Genomic DNA, 16,448 nt, shown 5'->3' on the forward strand with positions numbered 1-16,448 from the left:
AGGGACTTTCTGTACTGAAGCCCCAGACCACCCCATTTCTGCCGACCCCCCCAACCCACTACTTCTTTGTACAACAAGCCCCGAGGGTTCAGTCTTTCTTGTTTCTCTGAGAGGGATCTGGCTCCTCTCAAGCCTAGCTGTTGAGAGGAACAGTTTGCCTGCTCCTCACTTCCTTGCTGTGTTAAGGGTTTAACTACAGAGAAAGAAAGTTGACCAAAATAGAAACATTCAAAACAGACAAAAATGTCTTCAAAAGATTCTATGAGTCCTGGGCCCCTAGTTTATAGTTTCTGATTTCCTTCTGGAAGCACCATGGGAGTTTGGCCCTCTGCTTTTAATGCCAAGGCTGTGCTAATCAAAAAAACAAAGCTGCCCCTGTATGGAGGCTTTCCTGAGCCTCACCCTCTAGGAGGCTGGCAGGGAGCTTCAGAGGGAAATCGCTGCCAACTGCAAATGCTCTTGGTGTGTGAAGTCCCCCTGTGTGGCCAGGCATTCCACACTCTGTGGCCTCTCCTCTCTACCATCCCAAGCCTGGTTATCCAGTACTGATGCCTGGTTAGCCCTCCCACCGGGCTTCAGCCCCTTTCCTAGAATTATCAAGACACTCTCATTTGGGATGTGACATGACCGAGCCCTGAGCCCTTCTGCAGGTGATCTGAAATTGGCTCTTCTGAGAGAAGAATCTGCGAGAGTGTGAATATCCCCCACTCAAACCTCAGCCTCCCGCTCTGACTCCCCATGAAGCTTGCTTGGTTCACACACACAATACACACACACACACACACACACACACAGCCAGCTAGGAGGCGAAAGCACAGCAGAGCACAGCTGGGAGCCCCTTCTAGATGCACCTGCTGTCACTACCACTTTCACCAGAGACAAGCAGCACTTCTCTCTAGTCTGAGACCTCCTCTCTGCTGTGGGGCAGAGCAGCTCTGGCTTCTGCTGTGGACCACCTTAACCTATTTGTCACGGGCCACAGGGGAGAATTCTCCGCCTTGTCTTCCTTATATCCTTCCCCCTTCAGACCATCACAACACACATCTGCATTTTAAAGGTAAGTCCCTCTAAGCTTTTGCTACTTTAAAGTCCAAGCTCTAATTAAAAACAGATTTCTCCTCCTTCCTTCCTCTTCTGGGGCACAGTTGCTTGCAATTTACCAGGACTTTCTGTGAGAATAACCCTCATAGATGGATTGGGTGGGAGGGCCGGGAGGAGGTTACTGCAAAATAGTTGGACTGGGGTCATCAATGAAAATGAGGACAATTATAAACTTTCTATTTTAATGGATTTACACTAACAAATGCTGTAATTCCAGAGCCACCTCTGGTTTGCCTCAAGAAATAGCCAATTCATTTTACATTTTGTAAAAGGTCTTCAGGTATTTAAAAGCAATGATTGGGGGATGGTGAGGTGTGAGTATGTCAGGGTTGGTGGCAACGACTTTCAGCTTATTAATTCTACTTCCTCCAGGTTCCTCTTAGAGCCCGTTAAACTGAAAGGAAATGACTTTTCACCCCCTCTCTTTTCACACCACTGCTTTATCTCCTCACTAGAGTTGGAACCTCAGTGGGGAGGAAAGGCAGAGTGGGGGAGGAAAGACACGGATTGTCCAGAACTCTGTCTAGAATAGGGAGAGAGATGTAGCCTGCCCACTCCTTCTGGCAGGAGGGTGCTTTGGAGGAACTGAGGCCTGAATTTTTCTGGCGGAAGCTAAAAAAGATCCTTTAATTTCAGGGTGGATGGGGAGGAATGGAAGGCTCAGGGGGGAAGTAGGACTTGAAGGCTCCCCAAACTTCTGGGCAAGGCTTTCAGTCTCATTGGGTGAGGTGGGTCTACTCTACCCCCACCTCTCACCTGCTCTGTCCTGCTCACTCAACGTCCTTGGCCTTGGCACTGTCCATTCCTCCTCAAGCCCAAAGACGGGAAAACAACGTCTATAGCCTCCCCCCGCCCCACCTCCCGCCCTGCAAAAAGGACGTTTTTGACCCTAGGGACAATCTGGTGGATCAAGCTATCTGAATATAGTAACCCTCCATCACTTCTATTCAGCTCAATCTGAGACCTTTTAGGAAGTGTACGAATGGGCCATTCTCCAAAGTGCGGGGAGAGGGGCTCCGTCTGACAACGGGACAGGTATTTGAAATCAGGGATGTCTCTGGGGAAACCCTCTTAAGTTGGTCATCACCCCCGCCCCCCCCCCCCCCGCGGAGGTTGGAACAAAAGACGGGGCTGTCGGGCACCTGAGTCCAGAGGGGCGGAGGGCCTCACACACCCACCGCCGGAAATCTCCGAGCGAGTGACCGTTCCGCGGGGCGCGCCGGAGGAACGCGGCGTGGGGCGGGGCGCGGGGCGGGGCCCTGCGGCTCAACCCCACCCCCGGCGAGCTCCTCTGGCGCCGGCCGTTATAGGGGCGGGGCTTCGGGTCCTCGCCCCGCCCCGCCCACCGCCCCCGCGCGGAAGCCTCCGGGTAACGGCAGTTCCCAACCGCTGCGTGGGTGCGGCCCGCGAGGCAGAGCAGTCCTGCGCTCCCTGGGGTGCGGGACGGGCTTTGAGCACCAGAAGGGTCCGAGGACGGGGTGGGGCGGGAGGAAGCGGGGCTGGGGGCGCCGTCCTGGAGCCTGGGGAGCCGGGAGAGAGGCCCCCACGCTTCTTAGTTCGCGGTCCGCCATGGCCCCAGAGGGAGAGAAGCTGGGCTGGCCGCTGTCGCGCTCCGGGCTTCCGCGCGTTCAGCCCTCCTGCTGCCAGGAGCCTCTGTTCTTGGTCACTGCGGGGTCCCAAACAGGCGAAAGGCGGAGGCTGGAACAAAAGACGGGGCTGTCGGGCATCTGAGTGTAGGGGAGGCATTGCAGGGGCAGCAAGTTAGGTGGAGTATGTTGGGATGGAGGCCGCTCACCCCGGGGGTGCAGCATTTGGGCCCCAAATGGAAGGCAAGCCACTGTGCCCCACTCCCCCAGGTCATAATATTGTCTGGATACTTTGGGGCAAGGGTCTGCCAACTCTATCCCTTTTAAAGTTGCACTTAGCAAGTCTGGATAGCTCGGCCTACAACTTGGTTTCTGTGAAGTGAACTTGCTAGAGCTGCCTCTTTAGGGGCAACTGTAAGCACTTTGAAGAAATGTTGGCATGGAGGGTCTGGGAAGAGGCACAAAGGAGCAGTTGTGATACACGGAGTGGGCTGGAGCCTGCTTTTACAGAGCAGAAGTCAGTGACAGCTCATTGCACATAGGCCCCGGGGCTGGGACATGTGGAAAATTAATGGGACTTCAATCAGCTAACAAGACTGGCAAACTCCAGGAGTGGGCAGGTGCCAGCCAGGGTTATTAAATAAGGACTGGGGTGTCATAAGAGGGCTTGGAGGGGAAGCGGATGGGTTGCTCCAGGTCACCCAGCATCAGCCTTTTGCTGTCAGTCCTCAGCTACCTTTGGGAGATACTTCCTGAAGGAATCTGTGCAGTCAGTGCAATGGGAATGGAGGAAGAGGAGAAGTTTGGGACCTTAACTGGCTCCCCACTAAGATACTCAGAGAAACATCTTTCTTTCACAGATCCAGGGTACCGGAAAATCTTTTGAATGTGACCTTGAGTTCCAATGGTTCTGGGTATCCAGACCTTGAATCCATCAGGCGTGACTGTTCATGCCTTAGTTTTTACATCGTGGGCCTTTGGAAAGGAGCTCTTTCCATTCTCTTCTCCAGCTAGAACCCAGAGGTGGTTAAGAAACTATCTCATAAGAGCCTCCTAAGGGGAGAAAGGGGCAGGGTTGGCAATGGCCTGGGGGGAGGCTTCAATCCTCTGGTGTTCTGGGAGGATCACAAGGCGTCAGGCAGGGATTCAGGTTAGCTGTGGTTCAAGACTTTGCCCGTGCGGCATATGTGGATGCAGGCGGGGTCACCAGGGCACTGTGCCCTTATATTCATCTCATTTTCCAACCTGAGGCAGACTCCCTTCCAGGCAGGGAGTGCCTCATTCCCCTCTGGGCCCCTGCAGTCTGGGTTTTGAAACGGCACACAGCTGGCGTTGGCAGACACATGCTGGATCTTGAAGGCCCAAACCGTAGGCACGTTTAGGAGATATTTCCATCAGCAGCGGGGCGGGGAGGAGCTGGAGAATTAAGTGAAATCATGTAAAGTATCTGAAGAAATAGATCACTTTGAGCTTTAACTACTAGAGAATGGAGCCTGAGCAGGCCCCACTTGCTCACACTTCTATAAGTTGGATGTGCCTTCGAGGAACATAAAAGCGCCTAGGAAGTTCCCTTCTCGCTGAAACATGAAGGATTTCTGGGTGGACACTGGGTTGTCTATAGGCCACAGCAGTAAATACTCCCCTACCTCCAAGGTAGCTTCTTGCTCCCTAAAACAAGTGTATGGAGACTACCATTCTTGCCTGCCTGATCAGCCTGGGCTAACTTCTTGAAGAAAAGGGGCCAAGGAAGCCCTAGGCCTGCCTGCCTGGCCCAAATAGGTTAGAGTTGAAATGGAAGCATCTTTGAGGTGGGTGACAAGTGGTCCCAACAAGTGCATAGAATCAGAGCTGGGAAGGAAGTGAAGGCCCATTAGCCTTGCTGGTGACTTGGGCCCTAGCTTTGATGAGCACCCCATTTGTGCTCTGTGGAGTCGCTCTCTTCTCCAGGGCTGGTGGGCCACGTTTGGCCTCCCAGGTGACATCTTATCCTGGATGTTGTGCTATTCTTTGCTTGTCTTGTCTTCACTGGCTGTGGCAGAGGGTTTGGTCCCCAGAGCCCAGGAAGCAGAGCCCCCACAAGAACATCCCTGAAAGGACCTGAGATAGCTAGTTGCTCCGGGGGCATGGGGACACCTCTGTGTGTGAGGGTTTTAAAGGCTACAAAGTGGGCAATTCTCAGAGGTAGATCATGGCTGCGGGCACGGATGTCATCATAAGTCATACCTACAGGTCCTGTTAATATGCGAGCTTTCCAGACCATCTTCTGAGGCAAAGCCCCTCGCCTGCTCTGCAGAGTTCACTGTGGAGACAAGAGGACTCAGGAGGCTTTCTGGACTTAGAGTAGCCCCCGCCTAAGGGGCCCAGGCCCCCACTCAGACAGTGGCTACCTGCCTTGCCCAGACAGAAATCCCCCAAAAGATGAGCTGTCTCGTGAGAACAGCAGGATTAAGCCTCCAAAACACCTTGAGAACTATCAGAGAATTCTGGACAGTGAGTCCTGTCAGGATCTGTGTTGGGGGCTGAGAGTAGGAGCTCATATCCCAGGGACCTCTGCAAATGGCGAGTGACAACTGTCAAATATTGGACAAGGCCAAGGGAGACTCTATCATGACTGAAGTCCTAGTCATGGTTTCTTCTGGACTTCAGCCAGAGGCAGCGCCCACAGCCCCAGCCTGGGCCCCTCCGAAGCTTTGCCTAGAATGAAGCAGGGAAGTTTGTTTGCTCTCCTCTGCTCTGAGATCGCCAGTTACCCTTTTGGGAGGCACAATACAGCACGTGGTGGCTCCTTACCCGTGCTTCGGGTCAGATGGAACATCATAGGCATCAGCTACTTGAAATGGTTTTACTCCTCTGTTTGTGTGGTCCTTGTATGTCCTCTGCTCCCAGGACACCCTTCCCTGCACAGAGCCCTTGCTGGCCCCTCCTGGGGGTAGTCAACCCATATCTCCAGTTATTGCAAAGTTTCCCTCCTTCCCTGGATACATGTCTCTAATAATTAGAGTGGGGCCCACAGATGAACTTTAGCCACAAATACAAGACAGTGAGGAATTCACCCCAAAAGTGCTCCTGGGACCATGATGCCATCCCTGGGGGTCCAGGCAGAAGCAAACGCAAACATTCTCTTGGGCGCCTCCTCCGCCCAGGCCTCCCAAGTAAAGATGGACTCGCAGGAGGAGATGCTCACACCCTGAGGCTATAGAACCTTAGGCTACAGAACCATCAGGGAGGTCTGGACCATGGCTTTGGGTGGGAACAGAGCTGGGGACATGGGAAGATTAGTAGTGGGGCAGAGGCCGTTCCCTGGCCATGACTCGCCCGCCCTTGCCCCTGCACCTGCCCTTTAGATCATCTCTCTACGGCGGCAGACCCCCTGAGCCCCCAGACAGCTGCTGCCGGAGGACGAAATGGGGCTATGTGGGCATGGGAATCGCTGCGACCTTCCAAAACACCTCCGTTTCTCCCCGCTGGGGGCAGTTCCAGAACCCAGAGTGGCCCAGAGCCAGGGGCAGGCAGAGGGCAGGGAAGAAGGGTTACTCGGGGCAGAGCTTGTCTTTTCTTTCTTCATCCTGATTGGGCAGAAAAACGGAGGTGCGGGCTTGGCCCCCTCCCAGACTACAAATTCTCTCAGGGAGCAGGGCCTTTGCCTGTTGGGAGCGTTTACCGGCCCACCACCCCAAATGTTTTAAGTTGCCCCCAGCGCTTAGCAGGCCTGCCAAGGAGTTTGCTGTGATTTTAGGACCGGAGGGGCGAGTCTGCCTTAGCCTTCTCTGACTGCCCCAGTGAGAAGAGCCACTGGGGAGAGGCACAGATGGGGTCATTTAGTCCTGCAGCCTTTTTCATGTAGAATTTCAGGCTGACTTCGCCATCCCAGGTATGTTTCTTTAATGGCACGACCCGGGAAATTTTGGCTTGAGGCCTGGGGAGGCATGCCCAGATCTCACTGAGTTACCATTCAGTCCCAAACAAGGGGCTAAGGCTTGTCTTTTCTGGTTGGAGAGTGAAGGACTGATACCACTCTTTCTCCAGATGAAATTAGACTCCCAGTAGGAGGAGACACCTTGGCCAGGATTGGGGTGGGGAGTAACAGAGCAGGCAGCAGCAGGCTTGGGGCGAGCGAGAGACACTCATGACACAAGCTTGTCGCAGCACAGGCTTCCAGTGGCCAGGAACTCTCCAGCTTGGTTTGTAGTAAACACGTAAAGCTGTTAAAATAAATTGATTAGCAAAGGATCTCCACTCAACACTCTTTAAACACCAACATCTGTTCCCAATAAATAAGTCACATAGTAGATATTAATTAGAAGGCACGGGAGGAGGGGATGGCAGCTTAAAAAGGACCCTGAGATGCCTCTTTGCCAAGAAAGGCACGCTGATACCCACACTCAGATGTGGAGGAAAAAGCACTGCGACAGGCCGCCTCCTTTCTTCTGTCCCTTAGTTCTGGTCTGCACACATCGCCCCCCCCTCCCCCCTCATCTCCAGCAGGCAGGCAGCATGACAGCTCCCTCCCACCCCGGGGACCACAATGCCCCAGGCGACAGCTGTTCAAGCACAGCTGGTCACTGCCCACAGCCACGAGAGGGGTGTCCCTCGGTTCCTAGAAGCTACAAGCGGTGGAAGGCAGCCCCCCCCTCCCCCCGCAACCAGCGTGCCACACCTGCCCTCCCCGGGCAGCAGGCAGAGGACCTGTTGCTCAGACATCCCCTGAGGACTGGGAAGAGCATTGTGTCCTGAAGGCAGCCTGGGGGCTCTGTGGAGTGAGGCCTCCTTCCCTGGGCTGTCAGAGACCCCCACCTCTGACAAGGAGCAGAAGTTCGGGGCCAGAGATAGGAAGATCTTAGACCATCCCAGAGGACATAGCTCCTGCCTGGGTTTTCTAGTTGGGGGGTTGGGGTGCGTTCCAAGTCCCTTGCTTCCTTGCCTCCTTTTCTCAGCAGTTTCCTTGGGAGTTTTGGCTTCTTTAGCAGATCATCATTGCTTTCAACTTTGGAAGGAGCAGGGCTTCTGGGAGCCCACCAAGGGGCCCCGTATTTACACTCCTGGACAGAGTGGGTGGCTGGGCTGACTTCTCCAGGCATGCCAAACCAGGTGGCTTCCACGGAACAGGAAGGGAGCTGCCTCCACCAGCTCCGGGGAGGGGTCAGGGAGAAGCAAGTTCATCCTCATCCTATCTTCTCTGAGTGAATAGTTTGCAGCTCAGAGACCCACTGGGAACTGAGAAGATGCACGGGAGAAGTGCCGTATGCCCTCTGATGTCTACTCTCCATCAAGTACCGGAAGAGTCTAAGGACTGGAGTTGAGAAGCTGCTGGAGGTGGCCCGGGCCCTGCACCCATCAGCAGGGGCTGCCCTCGTGGGCCCGTTGGCTTCCTTCGTGCAGAAGATGGTTCCCCAGTTTGTGTTGGAGAACCGAGGTCACTGAGTACTGTCTCCACTGACACGGTGGCCCATCGAGACCCTGAGCCAGCACGTCCCCTGGGTTGGGAAGCCGTAACACCTGGCTCAGGGCCCAAACAGCAGGTGGGGGAGCTCTGGTGGGAGCCACGTGGCTGCCCAGGTAGAAGGAGTCCGGAAGCCACCCACACGTCGTTTTCTCCAGGAAGGAACTGAGTGTTTAATTCCTGAAAGCTTTGTTCTCCTAAAGGGTTTGACTTCATTCGTTCTTTGTTCCGGAATCTCCCGGTGCTGGGTAGTACAAATGGCCATTCTCCTTCTGTTTGGAGGAGGTCTTTGAAATGGTGGGCAACTCTATGGAGGTGCCTCAGGTTGAGAAGGGAGAGAGCCGTTGAGCTCTTATTCCACACTTTCAGAACCAAAATCCAGAAAGAAGGGGCGGTCTCACCTTATGGAGAACCACCCCCTCCTTTGCTACAAGGTCAAAGTCAGAGACCTGGCCCCGGGCCGGTGCTATGGCGACTCCTGAGGCCAGGCTTAGTGGTTGGTAATCAGTGTGGATAGGCACGAGGGTGAAACTGAAATGAGGCCACAGGGGGCTTGCTCAAGTTTGTAGGGCTGCTGGGAAAAAGGGGTGGCAGCTGGCTGGCCTATTTCTTGGAGGACTTTTAAGTCCTCACACCATGGGCAGTAGGCTTCAGACAAGAGGCTGGGGTGGCCAGGGAAGTAGGCTGGGCCTTGGCATTTCTTGCATTACCCAAGGGGGCTTGAGGCATCAAATACAGGATTGGCCAGGTGCTGTGAAAAGAATCACCACCTAGCATATTTCAAACTTCAGCGAGGGTGGGGCGGGGGAGGGTAAATCTCCTGGGGGATGGAAGCAGGGCCTCCCTCCTAGGGAGACAAAAGGGAGTCCCTTTGGCTGGAGGTCAGTGGGGCCTCTCTGGGCAAAGAGTGGGTGGTTCTTAGCTGATAGGCTGAAGGGTGGGGCTAGAGACTCTGTCACCTCTTCTTTCGTTTAAGATGGTGCCTGTGGAAGCCGCTTGAGTAGCCAGATAGGGCAGCCAGTGGTCAGACCACCATCCGGAGAGATTTAAGTTAGATGGATGGTGGGGCCAGTGGCCAGTGGCCGAGTTAAGTGGCTTTGTTTTATCCACAAGGATCAGCATTTCTTAGCCTTAATTGAGAGGTGCCCAGATTGCAAGAGCAGCAAATGCCAGTGAATGAAAAAATCGAAGCCCCCTCCATCATGAGAAAGCATTGCCTGGCACAGAATGCCAGAGTTGAGAAAAGCATGCCTCTGGAAGCCAGAGGGGGGCTTGGCAGAACAGAAGAGTAGACTCATTGGTCAAAAGCCAACCTCCCCACCCCCCAACCACCCACACTTAGCTGTGGCTCAGATGCTAACTTGTGCTCTCCAGTGACTCATAGGAAGTTTTGAGTTGTCCAGCCAAGGGGAAGGGTTATATCTGCAAAGGCAGAATACAGGGATAGAACAAAGACAATTAATGAGAGGCAGGGTGAAGGCCTCTGCTTTCTGCTTCTCCCCTCTCCTCCCCCCCTACACCCCCCAATCAGTACATCCTAAATCCCAGGTCCCGTGGCCTGGGAGGGGCAAAGCAGGGGGAACAAGTGTTCTTCTGTTCTTTCTTGTGGCTAGAAATTCAGGCAAGGTCAAGAGCAGGAATCTCAAAAAACACACATCTTATTTACCCTGCTGCCCGCCTCTCAGCCCCAAGTCTTTCCCAAGCCCTCAGCCATGTATCAAACTCTGTCCTCATGCCTTGAGGTCCCTGGAATGTGTCAGGCCTTCTGTTCCAATGCTGAGAGCTCCTCCCCAACCTGCTTTATCTGCTCAAAGCCTGCCCATCATTCAGACCTCCATTCTAATGTCATTCCCTGAGGAGCACCTTCCCGGGCCCCTTGGACCTGGCAGCTGTCCCACGAATCGCTCCCTTGTGGCATTTAGCACAGTTTGAACTCATACATTTATTTGTGCAGGTTATTTGATTCACATCTCTTTCCCCCCCAAGCCTGACCTTGCCTGGTTCGGCTCACCATTTCCACCCTCTCCCCACCCCGCTTCTCTTGCAATACCTCGGCACTTAATAGGTTCTCAATAAATATTTGTAGAATGCATGAATGAAAGGCGCAAAATGAGTTCTCCTTTTCCACACACTCACCTGTGCAACCCTCATTCATTGGGCAGTTCACTTGAATTGCTTGGCTTCCCAGCAACTTGAGGCATTTGGAAAGAAGGGGTCTGGGGCTGCAGGGGCTGGTTAGAGACCCATGTGAGGCCCATCAGCATAAAGATGATACAGGAGGCCGCTCAAAAAGTAAACACAGGAAATTCAGGAGACAGCATTCAGCGGGGTGGCGGGGGGAGGACGGGCCAATGTGGAGGGAATGGGGTAAGACTTGAGAAAAGGTCAGAAGAAATCCAAGGGACAGAAGTGTGGGGTGAGGCCATGCTACAGATGTCCTGAGGGAATGGTTATCAGGCTCCTGCCCAGTCATAGACCGAAGCATCACCCTCTGGTGCTGTGGGTGGGCAGGGGAGCTGGGACAGCCTCTTTGGAGGACCATTTTTTTTTTAACATAAAAAAGACACTTTTGACAGTCTCTCCAACAGAAATGCTCAAGTAGCTTTGTGAGGTTATGCATGCAAGGATAGTTGCGGTAGCCTTACGATGTTAAGCAAATTTGGAAACAAACCCAACAGTTGTTAACTGGGGAGTGGCTAAATTCACGTAAATATCCCGTGTGATGGGATATGATGCAGCCTCACCAAAAATGCATTGGGGATTGTGGGCACTGATATGGAAACATGTTGATGCATTAAATGACATAAAGCAAACAACAGATTGCTCTTTGTCCTGCAATCCCATCTAAGTTTTTACAACTGTTTGTGTGCATAAAACTTTATATATGTTTGTGCACAGAAAAATATCTGGAAGGATACATACATATTCTACCTTTAACACCATTTCCTCTGGAGAATGGGATTCAGGGTAGGGTACTGGGGGGACTCACACTATTTGACTCTCCCTGTGGTATGGTGCAAACGAGCGTGTGTTTCTTCTGTGATGAAAAGGAAAAAGATTGCAGGAGATGGCGATGAAGACGGATTCCTGCCCTCTGGGAGCTCAGATTCATTAGACTGCGGGGACCAGGGGCCAATCGCACTGGGTGGAATGGACAGGAGGGATGGGCAAGCTGTCCACAGACTGCGAAGATCTTTCCAGAAGTTTTCTGGTGAACAGCATTTTTGGAAGAGGATGCTAGCTTAAGGAAGAGGCGTGGTGGAGGGAAGGTTTATATCTATTGGGAGCTGTTGACACTGGTAGGCTGGGGGGAGGGAAGCAAGAGCGGAAGTAATTTCACAGGATGCTAAGGAGAGGGATGCTCGGCTGGAGAGCCAGTCTGGTGTACGCAGAACGGTCTGTGGGATCCGAAGTCCCGAGTGGAGGAATTATCCTAAAAAAGAGTGGGGAACAGGTTTGGGGGAGGGTATAGACAGATAACAGGGGGTGAGAGGACCAGGGAGGGAGTTCCAGTCGATGACCCGGTTTTTACCTTGAACTGAGAGTGGGTATGTCACCGAAGGGAGTGGGCTAGGGATGGAAACAGTTTAAGGACATCTGAGGGCAGTGGGAAACTCTGGGAATGGGAGAAAGGGTTAGTAAACTGGCCACTGGCTGGCGTCAGAGGAGGGCCAGCTGCACTGGTCTTCATACCTTTGAAATAGAACAGGCGGGCAGTTCTGCATTTTTCTTTCTCTTAGCAGAGCTCAAGTGTAAGACTAGAGAGAAAGGTCACATTGTTCCAAGGTTGGGGACAGGCAAGGCCAGCAACGCCAGCCCATCATAACGGGAGATGTAAAGAAGCAACATGAGGTAGAGGAACAGGATGCGGAACTAGAGACGGGATGAGCAGCCATGGAAGCGTTTTGAGAGAAGGGGATGGTAGAGAGCCAGCCTGGAGCCTCGTAGGTGATGTCCAGGTTCAAGCTTGGCTATGGCAATGAAGGCGTTGCAGAAGTAGACAACGTTGTTTCCACTTGGGAGTTGTTAAGATTGTCTAGGTGGCGGCAGGATTGGGGCAAAGGCAAAACCCGTGAGCCTGAGGCCAGAGTTCTCAATTCATTCATTCAACAAATATTTATTGAGCACCTACTATGTGCCAGACACTCTTCCCCGCCCTGGCGGGGAGGTGAATGTTGGGAGTCCACTGGGTTGCTGATAGATGAAGATGGGAAGAAGAGGCTCATGTTGGCAGGGGGCCGCGGGGCTCCAAGAAGAAAAGGAAGTGTCACCAAGGAAGGGGCCAGACTGGTCAGAAAGATGAGGCAGGAAGTCAGGAGGGCGCTGCCGGCTGGGATGGATAGGAGAGGAGCAGCTTCTAACCTTTAGAAGAGCTGGAAGAGGAGCACCATCATGGAAGGGCAGGCTTTGGATGGGGTGTGGGTGGGAAGCTAGCGTGTTTTGCAGCTTCCTCCTGGCAGCCCACCCTGCCTGCCTCACACCTCGGGTCTCTCAGAATGGTATGGGGCTGGTGGAAGGGGAGAGGCAAGTCTTTCCTCAGACACCGTGAGGCTCTACCCAGGGACTGTGACCCCCTTTTCTGTGACTTCAGCTCCGGATTCTGGCCCTCATCTGCTGTGTTAATGGTGGAGAAACACAAGAAGGGTCAGAGAGGAATGGCAAGACCAGATACAGTGGTAGGAGAGAGAAGAGTCCAGGAGGGAGAGAGACAAGGATGAAAAAGGAGGAGGAGCTAAAAGATATTCCCAAGGAAAAAGGGGGTGGATGCACACAGAGGATGCAGGACTGGATTGGAGGAAGGCAATCAAGCACAGAGCCAAATGGGACCAAAAGGAAGAGAGGGTATTATGGGATAACCACCAGGCACATCTGGTTCTGCCATGTCTTAGGGGTTCCTGTTAGCCAGCAAACCTCCTTCCAATGGCTTTTTCCTGTCTTCTGGCCTTCAGGCCACCTTGAAGTCACAAGAGAGGGAGAGGTCCAGGGGCAGTGGTCGGGGCCAGTGGTGCAGAAAGGGCCTGGAGAGAGGTGGATGGTGATGCTCCAAAGACCTGGGTTCGTTCCCATCCTCAGGGAGGATGCTTTCCTTCTACCTGAGCACCCTGGCTCTCAGCCATTATGCCACCTTCCAGATTGAGCTCTGCTTTCTAGGGTCGCCTGCTTTTACTCTGTCTCATTCCCTACACTACTGACCTTGTCATTTGACTTGAGCATCCTGGTCTTCATTCCCCCTCTCTTGGGAAATGGGGACCTGCCCATTGGCATGGCTGGAACAATCAAGTTGTGCTCTCTTAGATTCCAGATAAAGCTGTGAGGCAGGATGACCTAGGGCTTTCAGCTTCCCCTAAAGGCCAAGAAGGCTCTGCTCCAGGAGGAGGGCCACTCTGAGTCTGGAATGGTCTTTCCGGAAGAGCTAGAGGCAGAGGCCATTAGCCGGAGGGAGAGAGGAGAGCTGAATTCCTGAGGTCTTTTTCCTCCTTTTGCCTTCAAAGTCTCTGGAAGGACAGCGAGGCCTGGGGCCTCCATCAGCCCCACCGGCTGGTGGTCAGGTCTCTCTCTTCCTGCTCCTGGCTCTCATCTCAGCAACTGCTGCTTCTGAAGAAAGAAAACAAAAGCAGTTTTGGGAAGGGACGGCAGGAAGGGGGAGGAGCAGGAACACCCCGGGGAGGGATGCTGTTGCCCCCACCCCCCAAAGAAGGTTGGGGAGGAGACTCTACCCATGTAGTCCCCAGGGGCACCTGTGAGTAGCAGCAGATAATTCTAGGGGAGAACAATGGGAGAGGCGAAAAAGCTTGAAACTGCTTAGAAGAGGGCCTGAGGCAGGAGAGTGGCAAAGTGCTGGAAACAGTTCCCCTTCTGGGGTTGATGGTGTGGGACACAGGCATGTGCTCCCCTCCACCCACCCGTGAAACCCTGCTGGGGTTCCTTGGGGTGGGGGGTAGGGGGCGTGTAAAGCAGGTTCCCTCCCTCCCAGGACCTCCTCCCTGCACTGGGCTTCCATGAGCATACGGGGTGGGGGTGGGGGTCGCCTCGCCCTTGCACTCTCCGGAATGGCCTCCCAGCCAGCGCACCGGGTTCTGCTTGGGCCTCAGGGAGCAGGGCTCCCTCACTGCTCTTGGCGACTGTCCCCACCCCGCCCCCACTCCCAAGCTTCGGGTTCAGCCCCGACTGAGCTCTGCTTTCTGCGGAGACCGTTTGGCTGATGGCTGCTTGGAAACCACTCTGGTTCTTACAGACCAAACCTCTACACCTGCCTTTCCTTCACCGCACACAGGAAGCGCTTGCAGATGACAGGGCCAAATGCGTGCACACGCCAGGGTGGCAGGGAGTGTAAGAGAGGCCACACCTGGGCCCTCTGCCCAGGGCAGAGGCGCCGAAGGCTGACTTGTGGCAAGGGGCAGGACGTGGCCCCTCTGGGGCTGGGTGCACAGTCGGGGCTCCCAGAGCTTCCCCCCGCCATAACTTTTATGGGGCTTCCTCGTGCTCTCCATGTGCCTAAGGCCTACTTTAAATGTATCTGCAACTTAGCAAATTCTCCCGAGAGAAACTACCTGCTTCGTTAAATAGGCCGCTACAGCTCCAGGGGTGTCCTAGTCCTGATAGGGCATGATCTCTTGAGCTGATTCATGATCTCTGCCGACAAATCTTTATGCACAGACGCTACATCAGGATTTGTAGACAGCCCTCTTTCTAGAACCCCTTGAACTTCCTGGCTCCCTTCTCTGGACTAGAAGAAGCCTTGTATTGTCTTGCTTGAGGTAGAGTGAACAGAACTTCAAGTGGGTGTCAGGTATGGAAGCTCCTTGCTGTGTCTGGGTCAGATGAGTTGGGTCAGATGCTTTCTGTGGGTGGTCTCAGCCCTTCACTGGCTTCACCTGCTTGGGGGTGCCCAGATCCTCCTCCTCACTGCGAGGCGCTACTGGAAGCCATGCTTCCCCCACAGGCACTATCATCTGTCTACCCTGAAGTTCAAGTCTGCCATTTCCTCCCTCCCCCACCCCACCCCTGCCCCGAGGCTTCTGCAGCCCTCCCCAGTGGCTGGGCGTCAGGACTCTCTTTTGTGTGCCCCATTTCCCCAGGAAATAAGACGGGTCCCAGTGTGGCTCCTCAGACTGCCCTTGTGCTAAAGGTTCTCCATCCCAAAACATCCACATTCAGTTCTACTTTTGAGGTTTGCTTTTGGTGATCCATTTCTCTTCTCTATACAAGTGTTTGATGACGCATCTTCTGTCTCAGATTTCTTCCTCCTTAAAATCCAGTCCCAGGGACCTGCCTATTTCATCTTTCACCAGCTGCCTCGACCAGCTTTCTAACTTGGGTGGCACCTCCCAAAGACGAAATCCTAGAGGCAGGATCCCGCCATCCTCCACCTTGCTCTTCGCTTTTCTTCTCACATGGATGTGAGCACACAGATCCTCTCTAGTGAAGGGCGGGTTTGATTGGTAACTGTTCCAGGCAATACAAAAGGAGGACCAAGAAGGTGGGGGGGGGTGGGGGAGGCGGAGGGACAAGGCTATAGTGATGTCAGGGCGTCCCCCCAGTTTTACTTCCTGGTCTCTATCGCAGTGTCAGGGACGGTCCTCTGTCTTCATTTTATGTCCCAGTGGAGCTGACCCATCACCCACTGACATTCTTCTCCACAGCCACGCTCCAACCCCGTCCGAGGCCTCTCTGTCCTACTCTGGGCGGCAGGAGGCTGACCTAAACGGACTGCAGCGATGTCTCCCAGGGCGGCCGAAAGGCATTGACCCCATCCACGGGGAGGAGAATGAAGCTGGCCGGAGGACAGGCTATGTCCCTTGGGGGGAGGCCCAGCTCAGGGCCGGCTGCACTCTGCACACAGCGGCTCTCCCTGGGCGCACGAACGGTGTACTTCCCCGGCTCTAAGGTCTTCTATGTCCTACTGAAGCATGTTCTAAATCCTGTCATTGTAAACAGTTGGATCACTGAGCTTTGCTCAAGCTACCCGGGGTGGCAGGCCCTTTGTCCCTGCTGGTTCCCTGGCTGAGACAGTCCTCCTCTCCAGGGAGGTTTCTTGGCTTCTGAAATCCATGTTTCCTGTCAGTGAGCACACAAATCTGGCCCTCCACCAGGAATTCTGATGCACCTCTTGGGTAGAGTGGGAGGCCCCCCACCCCGCATGATTAGGCACCATGCATGCTCAGGAGGGACAGACTGTTTGCTCTGCCACCCACCTGCCAAGGTTTTGCTGGGCTTTACATTGTGGGGTTTGTGTTGTGAAAACACGGTTTGTTTTCTCATATGAATGTGCTTTTATTTGAAAGGTATCTTTCTGAGGCTTCTGGGACCTTCAGATGGAA

At 53.9% G+C, this 16,448-nt stretch overlaps 1 long non-coding RNA gene across 1 annotated transcript in view; it reads left to right on the forward strand.

The window, feature by feature from the left end:
• Positions 1-928: 928 nt before the first annotated feature.
• The window catches only part of LOC145722826 (uncharacterized), a 25,322-nt gene continuing 9,802 nt past the window's right edge, over positions 929-16,448 (forward strand). Inside the window, exon 1 of the long non-coding RNA XR_014147394.1 lies at positions 929-1,057. This is a non-coding gene — a long non-coding RNA (uncharacterized LOC145722826). The remainder of the gene's footprint in view (positions 1,058-16,448) is intronic.

The sequence above is a fragment of the Leptonychotes weddellii genome, chromosome 8 (genome assembly GCF_054177405.1).
Source record: "Leptonychotes weddellii isolate Sample4059 chromosome 8, ASM5417740v2, whole genome shotgun sequence".
Lineage (NCBI taxonomy): Eukaryota > Metazoa > Chordata > Mammalia > Carnivora > Phocidae > Leptonychotes > Leptonychotes weddellii.